Source organism: Hypanus sabinus, chromosome 30, assembly GCF_030144855.1.
Source record: "Hypanus sabinus isolate sHypSab1 chromosome 30, sHypSab1.hap1, whole genome shotgun sequence".
Lineage (NCBI taxonomy): Eukaryota > Metazoa > Chordata > Chondrichthyes > Myliobatiformes > Dasyatidae > Hypanus > Hypanus sabinus.
In genome coordinates, this window is record NC_082735.1 from 36,533,496 (window position 1) to 36,548,582 (window position 15,087).

Sequence of the window (15,087 nt, forward strand, 5' to 3'; positions counted from 1 at the left end):
TTCTATTGTGTTTTGTTGATTTGACAATAAATGTACTTTGAAACTTTCGAAAGGTTAAGCAAGGCTTATCACGTTGGAGTGAAGGAGGATGAGAGGCGACTTGATGGAGGTGTGATATGAGGCATAGATAGAGTGGATGGCCATCACCTTTTTCCCCAGGGCGGAAATGGCTAATATGTGAGGGGATGACTTTAAGGTAATTGGAAAAATGTGTAGGTTGAAATTCCCAGGAAGGTTTTTTACAGACCGTGATAAGCACATGGGACACACTGCCAGGGGTAGTGATAGAGACAAAATATTGGCCGAATTTAAGACACTCTTAGGAACACTGATGAGAGAAATGTGGAGGGCTTTGTGGAAGGGAAAGGCTGGATTCATCTTGGAGTAGATTAAATGGTCAGATCCAGATTCAGACTAATTTAATACAAGTTGAACTGCACCATTAACAACTAACACACTAAAAGATCTGCAAGGTGAAACCTCCATGCCCTCGCTGACCCAGTGCTGAGCTCCAAGCCGAACTTCCTTTCTATCGCAGTGGGATTTCCACTTTTTGAATCCGCAGTGTAACCTGCTGTTTCTCCTTTTTAAAAGAATCATCTCTGAAATATCACATGTAAAAATATGTAACTCATGCAAAAATTAGTGGAAGGTAGAGGGTCAGGAAGTTTTTAAGAACCAACCGAAGGCAACTAAAAAAGCCATAAAGAGAGAAAAGCTGAAATGTGAAGGTAAGCTGACCAATGAAATAAAAAAGGATACAAAAAGTTTTTTCAGATCAACGAAGAGTAAAAGAGAGACGAAAGTGGATATCGGACCACTGGAAAATGACGCTGGAGAGGTGGTAATGGGAGACAAAGAAATGGCAGATGAGCTTATTAAGTATCTTGTGTCGGTTTTCACCGTGGGTGACACAAGCAGAATGTGAGAGTATTAGGGGGCAGAAGTGCAAGTCGTTGCTATTGATAAGGAGAAGCTGCTTTTGGAAGCAGAGAGGTCTGACAGTAGGTAGGTCACCTGGGCCAGATGGACTACACGCCACGGTTCTGAAAGAAGTAGCTGAAGAAACTGTGAGGCATTAAAAATTATCTTTCAAGATTCTGCAATGGTTCCCGAAGACTGGAAAAATGCTAATGTCACTCCACTTTTTAAGAAGGAAGGGAGGCAGAAGAAAGGAAATTATAGGCCAGTAAGCCTGAATTCAGTTGTTAGAAAGATGCTGGAGTCGATTATTAAGGATGAGGTTTTGAGGTATTTGGAAGCACATGATAAAATAGGCCAAAGTCAGCATAGTTTTCTCAAGGGAAAATCTTACCTGGCAAATCTGTTGAGGAGATAACAGGAAGGAGAGACTAAGGAGAGTCTGGATGTTGTTCATTTGGATTTTCAGATGGCCTATGACAAGGTGCCACACAAGGTAAGAGCCTATGGTATTACAGGGAAGGTACTAGAAAGGATAGAAGATTGGTTGGCGGGCAGGAGGCAAAGAGTGGGAATAAAGGGAGCCTTTTCTGGTAGGTGGCTGGTGACTAGTGGTGTTTGGTAAGGGTCTGTGTTGGGACCACTTCTTTCACATTAGATGTCAATGATTTGGATGAAGGACTTGATGGATTTGTGACCCGAGTTTGCAGATGATACAAAGACAGGTGGAAGAGCAGGTAGTTTTGAGGAATCAGGGTGTCTGCAGAAGGACTTAGAGAGATTGGGAGAATGGGTAAAGAAGTGGCAGATGGAATATATTGTAAGGAAGTAAGTGTATGGTCATGCACATTGGCAGAAGGGAAAAGGCATGGGCTATTTTCTAAATGGAGAGGAAATTCAAAAATCAGAGATGCAAAGGGCTTGGGAGTAATTGTGCAGGATTCACTAAATATTAACTTGCAGGTTGAGTTGGTGGTAAGGAAGGCAAATTGATTGCTATCATTGATTTTGGGAGAACTAGAGTTCAAACGCAAGGATGTAATGCTAAGGCTTTATAAGGCATTGGCCAGACCCATACTTGGAGTACTGTGAGCAGTTTTGGGCATCTTATCTAAGATGGCATTGGAAATGGTCCAGAGGAGGTTCACGAAAATGATCCTAGGAATGAGAGGATTAACATGAGGAGCATTTGATAGCAATGGGCACATACTTGCTGGGGTTTGGAAGAATTGGGGGAGGGAGGGAAATCTCATTAAAATCTATCAAATATTGAAAGCCCTGGATAGAGCGCATGTTGAAAGAATGATTCCTGTAGTGGGACTGTCTAGGATCAGAGGGCATAGCCTCAGAATTGAGGGATGTCCATTTAGAACAAAGATGAGGAAAAGTTTCTTTAGCCATGGGGTGGTAAATCTGTGGAATTCATTGGCACAGGTGGCTGTGCAGGCCAGTACATTGGATATATTTAAGGTAGAAGTTGGTATGTTCTTGATTAACCAGGGTGTGAAAGGTTAGGGGGAGAAGGCAGGACAATGGGGTTGAGAGGGATAATAGATCAGCTATGATGGAGTGGCAGAGCAGGCTTGAAGGAGACCGAATGGCCTAATTCTGCTCCTATGTCTTATAATCTTATGGCCTCACGTAACTCCATTTCCTTCAGGGAACATAGAATATTGAACACTATAGCCCAGAAGAGACCCTTCGGCTCTCGATGTTGTGTGTGTATCGGTGGGAGGGAGGAAAGGGGTTTGTCTCCCTCTTGTTTCCTTGTTTCTTATGTTCTCTTTTGCTGTGCTCTGCATTGTTCTGCCGTGCATTGTGGGTGTGCTATATTGGTGCTGGAACGCGTGCGGACACTTGTGGGCTAAACATTCTCGAGTGGATGTAAAAGACCGTATGCCATTATCCCAAAAAGAAATGGGCAAGCTTCTCCCCTTTGGCCTGGGCCAAGATGAGGCCACCCTCAGAGTGGAGGAACAAGACCTTATATTTTGTCTGGGTAGCCTCCGCCCTGATGGTGTGAATACCAATTTTCCTTCCGGTATAAAATAAGTCTTTCCTTCCCCCTCCCTTTTTCTTTTATTCCTGGCCTCTTACCTCTTCTTACCTGCCTATCACCTCGCCCTGGGCCTCCTCCTCCTTCCCTTTCTCCTATGGTCCACTCTCCTCTCCTATCTGATTCATTCCTCTCCGGCCCTTTCTCACCCATCACCTTCTAGCTATCTTCCTTCTCCTCCTCCCACCTTTTATTCTGGCATCTTCCCCCTTCCTTTCCAGTTCTGAAGAAAGGTCTCAACCCAGAGCCTGGACTGCTTATTCATATCTACAGACGCTGCCTGACTAGCTGACTTACTCTGGCATTTCACGTGCGTTGCTTTGTATTTCCAGCATCTGCAGAATCTCACATGTTGGTGGGTTTGTATTTAAGGTACATCTTTAATATGAATACAGCTTATAACAGCTAAAAGCAGAGCACCAGAATGGGTTAACCTTTCTGGAGCTCCCCGTCCCTGGACGTCTTCAGGCAGGTGACGTCCATCATTACGGACCTGCACCCTCTTCTCATTAATATCATCAGGACCTTGAAGACACAACACTTCACATTTTAGGAACAGCTTCTTCTCCCCTGTTGTGTATGTAATATTTCAATAATATTTGAGTGATCTTGAGTATATAATATTTGATTTGTATTCTTGTCCATTTAAATAATTCATGGTTTTATGTAAAAATATGTTAATTGCATATGTCATCATGCGACCACGTGATAGGTGTGTGTCGCACTCTAAGTAAGCTCAAAATACACCTGTACTTTCAGACTCCCTACACTTTCCTTGAATTAATTTAATGTTTCAAAGTTAAAAAACATACACCCTCCACCATCACATTTCTGAATAGTCCGTGAACTCATGGACACCACCTCATCATTTTCCACAAACAAGAGAAAATCTGCAGATGCTGGAAAGTAATACGCACTCAAAATGCTGGAGGGACTCAGCAGGTCAGGCAGCATCTGTGGAAACAAACAATCCTAAGAAAGGTACTGGCTCCCCTGTTTACTCTTTCCCATAAGTACTGCCTGGTCTGCTGAGTTCCTCCAGCATTTTTGCTCACTTTTCACACTGCATACTTTGTTGTATTTTTTTATTGAAACTTCATAGTTTTTTAATGTAGTCAGGTGGCGGGGTGGAGATATGTCTCCACCAAAGGGGGTGTAAGACGCTCCTTCCCACTGATAGACTACAGGTCAACCTTGGACAAGGTGTAGCACTTGTTTCACCCCTGATCAGGGTCATGTGGAGCCATGAAAGAAGGTGGTGGATGGTTGTATGAGCAACTGGTGTGTATCATAAATCCTGGTTATGTGACCACTGATGCCAGGTGGACAATCTCTGAAGAGTATTGATAATGACTGGGGTCACCCGTCTTGTAGACACTACCAGAAGAAGGTAATGGCAAACCACTTCAGTAGAAAAATTTGCCAAGATCAATCATAGTCATGGAAAGAGCATGCTCACCCACGTCATATGACACAGGATGCAATGATGGTGATGACCGTTTTGCACTGTACTGCTGCTTCATGCAAAACAACAAAATTCATGACATATATCAGTGTTTATAAACCTGATTTAGGTTCTGATTCTCCATTTCTACCCAACAATAGAACGAGGCATCAGCATTAATGAGAAAGATTGTTGATATCGTCCAATCTGGTGACCCCCAGACAGTGACTAAATCATTTGAATTGAACTGATTTTCAAAAGAGGTGCAATTTGTTCAAAGAACACAGGCCGTGATGGGAGATCCACTGAAAATAAAACTTGGCTGTGGAGTCTGCGTGTTTCAGTGCACCGCGGAAGGTGCTTCTCTGTCCATAATACAGGAACAAATTTATTTCCTTGAATCAGTTTAGCACAAAGGAAGCTTGCTGTGATACACTTCTCAACGTATCTCGTGCAATTGTCACAAACATGAGGAAATTCAAAGCAGCGCGCACAAAATACAGGAGGAGCTCAGCAGGCCAGGCGGCACCTATGGAGAGGAGTAAATGGTTGATATTTCAGGCTGGAAATGTCGCTTGTTTACTCTTTTCCATAGATGCTGCCGGGCCTGCTGAGTTCCTCCAGCATTCTGTGTGTGTTACGTCTCATGTAAGTGTTCGGGTGATGCGCTCCTGGTTTTGGGATGACATACGTACGTCTCTGTGAAACTTACCAAAGCCAGTAACTTGTTTTTGAAATGACAGTCAGCTGCTGCATTCCCTGAACAGAACTTCACTGTGAAAGATGCACATTTCTCCTTTTCAACAAAGAGCAGAATGGTCCAGCATAGCGGAAAACTACATCTTCATTGCAAAGGCACTTTATTTATTTATCATTACTTGATTTTTTTTACATTTGCACATTTTTCGGTCTCTGTGAGTAGTTTTTCATTGAGTCTAATGTAAACATGAGGAAGTCTGCAGATGCTGGAAATCCAAAATCACACACACACACACACACACACACACACACACACACACACACACACACACACACACACATACACAAACACATACATATACACACACTCACACACACATACTCACACACACACAGACACATACGCACCACACACTCACACACACACAGACACATACGCACACTCACACACACACATACACACACACACACACACACATACACACACACACATACACATACACATACTCACACACACACAGACACATACGCACCACACACTCACACACACACAGACACATACGCACACTCACACACACACATACACACACACACACACACACATACACACACACACATACACATACACATACTCACACACACACATACACACACACACACACATACACACACACACATACACATACACATACTCACATACACACACACATACACACACTCACATACACACACACATACACACACACACATGTACACATACACACACACACACTCACTCACTCACACACACACACACGTACACACACTCACACACACACTCTCACTCACACACACACACACATACACATACACATATACACATACACATACTCTCACACACACACATACACACACACACATACACATACACATACTCTCACACACACACATACACACACTCACATACACACACACATACACACACACACATGTACACATACACACACACACACTCACTCACTCACACACACACACGTACACACACTCACACACACACTCTCACTCACACACACACACATACACATACACATACTCTCACACACACACAGACACATACGCACCACACACTCACACACACACGTACACACACACCCTCTCACTCACTCACACGCACACACACACACACGTACACATACACACACACACACACACACACACATGTACACATACACACACACACTCACTCACTCACACACACACGTACACACACTCACACACACACACTCTCACTCTCACACACACACACGTACACTCTCACACACACACACACATACACATACACATACTCACACACACACACAGACACATACGCACCACACACTCACACACACACGTACACACATACACACACACACCCTCTCACTCACTCACACACACACACACACACACACGTACACATACACACACACACACACTCACTCACTCACACACACACACATACACATATACACACACACACGTACACTCTCTCACACACACACGTACACTCACACACACACATGTACACATATACACACACACACACACGTACACATACACACACACACTCTCACTCACACACACACACACACTCTCACTCACACACACACACACCCTCTCACTCACTCTCACTCTCACACACACTCTCACTCTCACACACACACACACACACACACACACACACAGGAACTCAGCAGGTCAGGCAGGACCTATGGAAATGAATAGATAATCACTGTTTTGGGCCGAGTTGCTTCTGCAGGACCGAGAAGGGGGGAAGATGCTTGAAAAAAAAGGTGGGGGGAGAGGGAGGAGGCTAGCTGGAAGGTGATAGGTGAAGCCAGGTGGGTGGGAAAGGTCAAGGGCTGGAGAAAAAGGAAGCTGATATGAGAGGTGAGTCGGCCATGGGAGAAAAGGAAGGAGGAGGCGACCCAGGGGAGGGTGGAGTAATAGGCCAGTGAGAAGATGCAAAAGGTCATTGTGGGGACTAATGGAAGGGATGGGGAGGGGGAGGAATTTGTTTACTGGAAGGAGAAATCGACATTCGTGCAATCAGTTTGGACCCCGAAACGTTGCCCCTCCACCCTGAGAGTGGCCTCGCTTTGGCATAAGAGGGGACCGTGGATCAACACGTCAGGTCAGGAATGAGAATCATAATTAAAATTTTTGGCCAGCAGGAAGTACTGCTTGTGGCAGATGGTGTGGAGGTGCTATTGTAACTATTGTATTCTATGGTACATTTTTGCTCTACTGTGAATGCCTGCAAGAAAATGAATCTCAGGGTTGCATTTGGTGACATATGGGTACTGTGATAATAAATTTACTTTGAATTTTGAATTAAAAATTCTCTTCTGTTCATCCCAGAACACACTGTTTATGTATTTAAATATGGCAGCCATTTGCAAGGGAGAAGGTCCCAGAAAAGAGAACTGTTCACTAGAATCAAATCGGGGCTTGGATTGATGAGGTATGCTCATAGAATAATTTGGGGAAGTGTAAAAAAAAACTCTATGAAGAGACAATGAGCATGTGAGAGAGAATAAGAGCTTTAGGGAAATGGACAGATGTGATTATACTGCTGGGAGCTGGTGTGGATCCAGTGGGACAAATAACTCCCTTCGGTGTTGTGATAAGTAAGCAAATATTATTCAAGCTCAGGGCAGGAAGATGTCAAGATGTTCTGAGGAAGGGTCGCTAACCCAAAACATTAGCTGCTTCTCTTTCTTTAAATGCTTTTGACCTGCCGATTGCTTCCAGCAATTTCTGTTTTGGTCAAAAGGTGCTAAGGGTCCTGACCTGCTCTGCACATCATCTTTATTAGGGTTTCCTATAACGAAACCACCTCTTCTCAATGCCCTCGAGCTGCGGAGAGATTTCACACTGATCGGAAAAGTGAGCGCATAAGCCAGTAAGACAGGAGCTGAATCAGGCTCAGCACGGTTCTCATTACACTCGGTCGAGTATCCAGGGAATCCTGTGGATTTTCTTCATTCTAATGGAAATTATTCAAATCAATTAAATCAGGAAACTGGTTAGTAGTGTCATATCAAAATGTGACTTCCTCATTTCTCTTTTACGATGCTGAAGAGAAATCCCAGCGCAATTGGTTCAGCTCACACCCTCAGCGTTGTCCGCCCAGCTATCTTCCCCCTCACCTAGGACCCGCCAGTTTGTTCTCCCCCCTCTCTCCCCCACCATCTTCATCTGGCTTCTTCCCCTTTCCTTTCCAGCTTCGATGAAGGACTTTCGTCTGAAACGCTGACTGTTTATTCCCCTCCGTAGATTCTGCCCGACTTGCTGAGTTCCTCCAGCATTCTGTATGTCCTGCTCAAGATTTCCAGCATCTGCAAAATTGCTCATGTTTGCCCAGTGTTTTCCTTTCCTCTGTCACCACAGTTACTTCTCGTGTTCTCTGGTGTCGTCACATTCCCCTGCCCCCACCTTCATTCCAGTTTGTAATATTGTCACGCTAATTGATACACTACCATATGATCAACGTTTTGGACGCCTGTCCTAGTATCTCAGTGGGTGGTTCAGCCTAACCTGTTGTGACCCACTACTCTTGTCTAGCATCCTTTACTCTGTTAAAGGTGCCATGGCAGCATATCTTTTACTGCAACACTATTACAGCTCAGGGTATCGGGATCCAGAGTACAATCCTGGTGTCCTCTGTAAGCAGTCTCTGTATGTTTTCCTCAAGGATTGCTTGAGTTTTTTTTCCAGGTGCTCTGGTTTCTTCCCACAGTCCAAGACATAGCAGTCATTGTAATTGTCCTGGCATTAGGCTAAGCTTAAATCAGGGGCTGCTGGATGGTGTGGCTCGAAGGCCAGATGGGTCGATTCTGCACTGTATCTCAATAAATAAATTGGTGGCAGGGTGGAGATATGTCTCTAGCAAAGGAGATGTAGGGCCCTTCTTCCATCCATTAGCCTGCAGGTCACTCGTGGGCAAGGTGTAGCACCAGTTTAGCCCCTCGATCAGGGGCATGTAAAACCATGGGAGCAAGTGGTGGATGGTCGCATGATCAGCTGGTGCATATCACAAATCCCCTGGTTATGTGACCATGCAGACAATTTCTGAAGAGTATTGATAATGGCTGGGGTCACCTGTCTTGTAAAGACACCGCCCAGAAGAAGGCAATGGCAAACCACTTCTGTAGAAAAAATTGCCAAGGAAATCATAGTCATACTACCATACTATCATATGACATGGCATTTAATGATGATGATGATTATCTCAATCATTCAATCAATCAATAAACTAGATATTCACAAGACTCCAGAATAGGAGGTGCCAAGGGTCCTGCAGAGCTCCCAGAGTTAGGAAAGTATGAATCCACAGAAGGCCGAGAAAGCAAGAATGGTAACAGCCTGCTGGTACTCACTACCAGGGCTCCTTGTTGATTATTTACTAAGAGTTCTGTCACTTGTGCGGCCATTTCTCAAGTGAAAGTGAACAAACTCGGGAAATTGTGCAAATTCTCAGTGAGAGTCATGCGGGATTGACGTGAGGATGGGGTGTTGCCACATGACCATCAGCACTTTTGGGAGAGGAGGGGTTAATTTAAAGAGATAGGCAGAAAGAAAACTATCTAAAAGCTGTTCCGATTTGGAGTAGGAATGATACTGTAATTGGTTAGTTGAATGGATAGCGCAGACCCCTGATTTCTCCAATTTGGATAAAATTTTAATAGCCAGAATATCAATTAGTGTTGAGCTGCAGTCCCCTGTAGTCTGATATATATGAGTGTTGTGATCTCTGATCCTTAAGTTTCCTAAAGTTTGTTATAGCCAGGGTTGGTAATGGGGATGAACTCCCACTACATATTTAATGTTCCCAATGGCATGTGTCTCAAATAGCCTCTGACAACCAAGTCCACCTCTTGGCCTGCATGCGTGGCTTAGCTACTAAGCCTGGCAGAACTGTTTCTACTGACAGGAGAAGAGGTAAAGGTGGGTTCCTGACTTTAGGCAGATGGGGCTCATCAGCTGTGGTTGGCAGCTCATCTAGGAGAAGGGAAACTCCAATCTCAAACCTCCGCTGCCTTGCAGATATCCCCAGTCAGGGGGAAGGCTTTGGCAGTACACCCCAAGGGAAAATCCAGAGCTAGGATCCCTGAGCCAGTCCTACATTGATTTCAATGCTGAATGGCAAATCCTGCAATGCTGCTGGTGCCATGCTGTGTCAGTCTCTGGCGTTCCTTTAGGTTTATCAGTTGCATGGAGAGGGGGAGCCGCTTGCCCTCCATATCGTACTGCCCCGGCTTGCATAGCTCAACTTGACTGACAGAGGCCTGAGAATTTTGATATTTTCACTCCTGATTCCGGACTACACTAAATGTCCTCGGTCATTTTCTTATTCCCAATGCAATCCAACAATTTATTGCACAATAGAAATAATTGTTGAAACTGATTTATAATTCAATCTTCTCAATCCTTCAATTAATCACTTTTGTGACATTGAGAGTGGAAAGATAAGGCCTGGGAACCTGTTGGCTTGGAATGTTTGATTGATTAAAGTTGCAGAGGCCCTTCAGAAATATTTGCAAATATATTTTGTTTCCCGTGTTTATTCTGCTTGGTGTACATTTACTGCAGGCTGCTGCCTTGGTCTGAATATCCAACTCTCTGCAGCTGTTGTTGGTGACATTGGTGTCGATGGTGACTCTGCTCTTTCTGGATTCAGTGGTGGTGGGTCCACGGTCTTAACATTTCCTTCCTTTGCAGTAATGATAAAGCGCTAGACTGTTGAAACTAACTAGCAATTTAAAGGTCTCTAAATGATAAGGTGGTGGGGTGGAGCTACATGTCTACCAAAGGAGGTGTAAGGCAAGTCACTCTTGGGCAAGGTGTAGCACCTGCTTAACCCCTCACCCCACCCAATAAGAGTCATGTGAAGCCATGGGAGCTAGTGGTCACATGAGCAGCCGGAGCAGATCACAATTCCTGATTACGTGATCACTGACGCCTGGCAGGCATTCTCTGAAGAGTATTGATAATGGCTGGGATCACCCGTCTTGTAAAGACACTGCCCAGAAGAAAGCAATGGCAAACCACTTCTGTAGAAAAATTTGCCAGAGCAATCATGGTTAAAGACTATGACTGTCCACATCATACAATACAGCACATGATGATGATAACCAGCCCTGGAAAACAATTCTGGCTTCTGCCCCTTCCTTTTCCAGTCCCACTGAAGGCCCCAAACATCGACTGGTCATTTTCCTCCATCCTCTAGATGCTGATGCTCCAGCAGTGTTTTGTGTGTACGTGGCTCAAGATTTCCAGCACCTGCTGAATCTGTTGTATTGTGGTAAATGATTAGGTTGTTTGTGGGGGTCAGAGAGTGGTTGGAGCACAGAATGGAAGATGTGTGGGCCAGATCCTGGGGAATTCAGTAGAGTACGAGGTCGATAGCCAAAATATGAGGTGCTGGAGGAACCCAGTAGGTCTGGCAGCATCTGTGGAGGGAAAATGGAGTTGACGTTTTTGGTCAAGACCCCTTTATCTCAACGGAATTAGAGGGCAGAGAGTCAATACCAGGAGGTAAGAGGTAAAGGGTGAAGCCAGAGCTGGTTTTCCCCCAGCCTCTGTCACTATCACTATACTTCCCTCTCCTGCCTGGCTCCATCTGCCAATCAAGCCCACCTCACCCAGATACACGTAACCCTTCCCAGCTCATGCTTCACCCCTCTTCCTTACCTGTTTACACTGGCCATCGATCTCCCCACCAGATATAGGGGTGGCACAGGAACATAGCAGTTAGTGTAACACTACCTGAGCGCCAGCAGGGAGGTTCAAATACCCGCTGCTCTCTGTAAGGAACTTGCACATTGTTCCTGTGACCAGGATTCCTCAGGGTGCTCCAGCTTCTCTGACATACAGATAGACAAGGCTAGCAAGTTGTGGACATGCTAGTCAACATGGTGACACTTGCGGTCTCCCCCAGGACATTTTTGGACCATGGTGACTCTTGCGGTCTCCCCCAGGACATATTTGGACCATGGTGACACTTGTGGTCTCCCCCAGGACATATTTGGACCATGTTGTTCTTTGATGCGAAATGATGCATTTCAGCCGCTGTTTTGATATTTCCATGTAAATGTGAGAAATAAAGCTGTTCTTTAATTGGGTGGTGTGGGCCTGTTGCTTCGGAAAGGCCTGTTACCAGGCTGTATTTCTAAATTAACAAAGGTTCTCAACCTGAAATATATAATCTGTTTACCTCTTCACTTGCTACTCAATCAGCTGAGTTCCTCCAGCAACTCATTTTCTTGTTCCAGGTTCCTGCATCTGTGGTCTCTTGTGCCACTCTGAATTGAAATCTACACAACGGCTCAGGAGCAGGCATTGGAGAAGGTCCAGAGGAGGGGCACGAGAATTATCGCAGGAATGTAAGGGTTAACACATGAGTTGCTTTTGATGACTCTGGACCTGTGCTTGCTGGAGTTTAGAAGAATGAGGGGAGATCTCATTGAAACAGTTTGAATATTGAAAGGCCTGGATAGAGTGGATATGGAGAGGATATTTCCTATAGTGAGGGAGTCTAGAACCAGAGGGCACAGCTTCAAAATAGAGGCATGTCCAATTAGAACAGAGATGAGAAGGAATTTCTTTAGCCAGAGGGTGGTGAAATTTATTGCCACAGATGGCTGTGAAGGCCAAGTCATTGAGCGTATTTAAAGCAGAGGTTGATATGTTCTTAATTAGTAAGGGTGTCAAAGATTATGGGGAGAAGGCAGGAGAATGGAATTGAGAGGAAAAGTAAGCCAATCATGAATGGTGGAAAAGACTCAATGGGCTGAATGGCGTAATTCTGCTCCCATGTCCTATGGTCTGATGTTAAGTGGGAGTAGTAGGGCTGCAGATCGGAGATGGGGCATTCAGCACTGACGGGTAAGTAAAGTAGTCAGGGATGGGGCTGTGGGTTTGCATCGAAGGATAGTGGTGGTGGAGCTCTGGACTGTACTGAGTGGGTTGTGCAATTTCCAAACTGTTCGGTAGTTACAATAGAGAGGTCTGTAGTCACGGTTAGTCAGAGTGGTCAGGTTAGCAGACAAAAATGCTAGAAAAATATTTAAAACTGAGCTGCCCAGAAATTTCTTCTCTCAGCAGGTAGTGAATCTCCGGAATTCTTCGTCCCCGAGAGTGGTGGAGGCCAGAACATATATGTTTAAGGAGGAGAGATTTGAATATTTGAAAGCTTGAGGGTTATGGGGATCGGGCACAGAAGAGGGGTTAAAGCTAACATTCAAGTTCAAGATCAAGTTCAATTGTCATACACATGAATGCCCATGAGTGCAGCCATACAGAACAGCACTGCTCTGGGACCAAAATACAAAACAGTCATACACAGCACAAAGCACATATAAGATAACAAATAAACATACAGTCACACAAAGGTATATGTTTCTATACGTAGCTCAGTCTCTGAGAACCATGTTCTGTAGATTGATGCTATTTTAGTGCATGGATGTTATTGGCAAGAACAAGCCATAACAGAGCACCCATGATCATATTGAATGGTGATGAAGTTGATGGGCTGAGTGGCCTACTCCTGTTCTGGTTCCTGATTTCTTGTGTTACGGGTAGAAGACTGCATGTCTTCTGGGAGGCAGATAAGGAGCTGCCTTATACAATATTCATCCACTTTCAAACTCCACAAAAATGTCAGCGGAAGATTAAATAAGTACTTGTGTGAGTTCCTCCTAGACCTCAGGATGATTTGAAGAGCTTTATAAGCAGCAAATTTCCATAACTTCAAGTCCTCGTGTAGGGACTCAGCTGAAACATTAGCTGTTTATTCCCCTCTAAAAATTGCTGAGTTCCTCCAGCGTTTTGTGCATGTTGATCCATAACTTTTTTTTGCCCCACTCGAATAAAAATATTTTAAAATTCTTTCATTATTCTTTCTTGAATCAACAGCAAGAGGTATCTGCAAACAGAGGGGGCAGTGTACACGTGTTGAAGGTTATAGAAACTACTTTATTCGAGATAAAGCACAATTCTGAAAAAGGCCCTAAAAAAGTCTGACGAAGAACCTTTCTGAAGAAGTTGTCTCAGCCCGAAATGTCGAATGTTTACTATTTTCCACAGATGCTGCCAGGTCTCTGAGTTCTTCCAGTGCTTTGTGTGCGCTTCTTTAGATTTCCAACATCTGCAGAACCTCTTGTGATTATTATTAGATACAAGTTGCTATCCAAGTTGTCGCGATTCCAATCCTCGACTATTATGTCCTTGCTCTGATGGGATCTGCATTGTTTGCTGGGACTTAGCCAACTCAGTTAACATGAGATTTTTCCTGTTCCAGGGTTACCACTTTCTCAGTAAAGTGGCCTGTTGCAAGTCAGGGTGCACAGTAAGATCCAAAAAGCCACACCCTTTCTCTCCATCCTACTATATTGAACAGAGTACCTATTCCCAGGGCCTCTCCACTACTGCTCTCCAACCCATGGGAGGGTGACACGTGGGCAATATCTAAAACCATGGCTGTTGTCTGTCCGCCCCAGTAACCTAAACTCTGTCCTGCCTTTGGTCACATCCTGTTGTTTGCGGAACATTATGCTGAATCGTGTCATCTACTCTAATTCTAACAGCCCCACCTCTGTCTTACCCTTGGCTGTTAGAGAACAGAGCTGACCACTAGGGTGGCCACAGTCTTGGGTACATACAAGTGATGACAGACCCTCTGGCCCATCCAGACTCCCCACGTGGTCTGCGGCACAATATATGTAATGGTCTTCTGACCAGGACCATGTGATTGCTTGGGAGATCCAAGGCAACAGAGAAAAAGAAACTGAAAACAATATGGGGAAATTCCTCTTTCACTTTGTCCACAGCACATGAAATTAACTCAGGAGACTCTGGGTCTGATGGTTCAGCATGTTCTGTCTGTCATGTCAGAGGTGAATTTTACTCCATGCAGAAACAGGTCCAGTTCTTGTGTGTGAGAATT

The 15,087-nt window shown here is 44.6% G+C and overlaps 1 long non-coding RNA gene across 9 annotated transcripts in view; it reads left to right on the top strand.

Moving 5' to 3' along the window:
- LOC132383571 (uncharacterized) overlaps positions 1-15,087 on the top strand; it is a 175,690-nt gene that overhangs the window by 79,607 nt on the left and 80,996 nt on the right. The gene's annotated exons all lie outside the window — the stretch shown is intronic.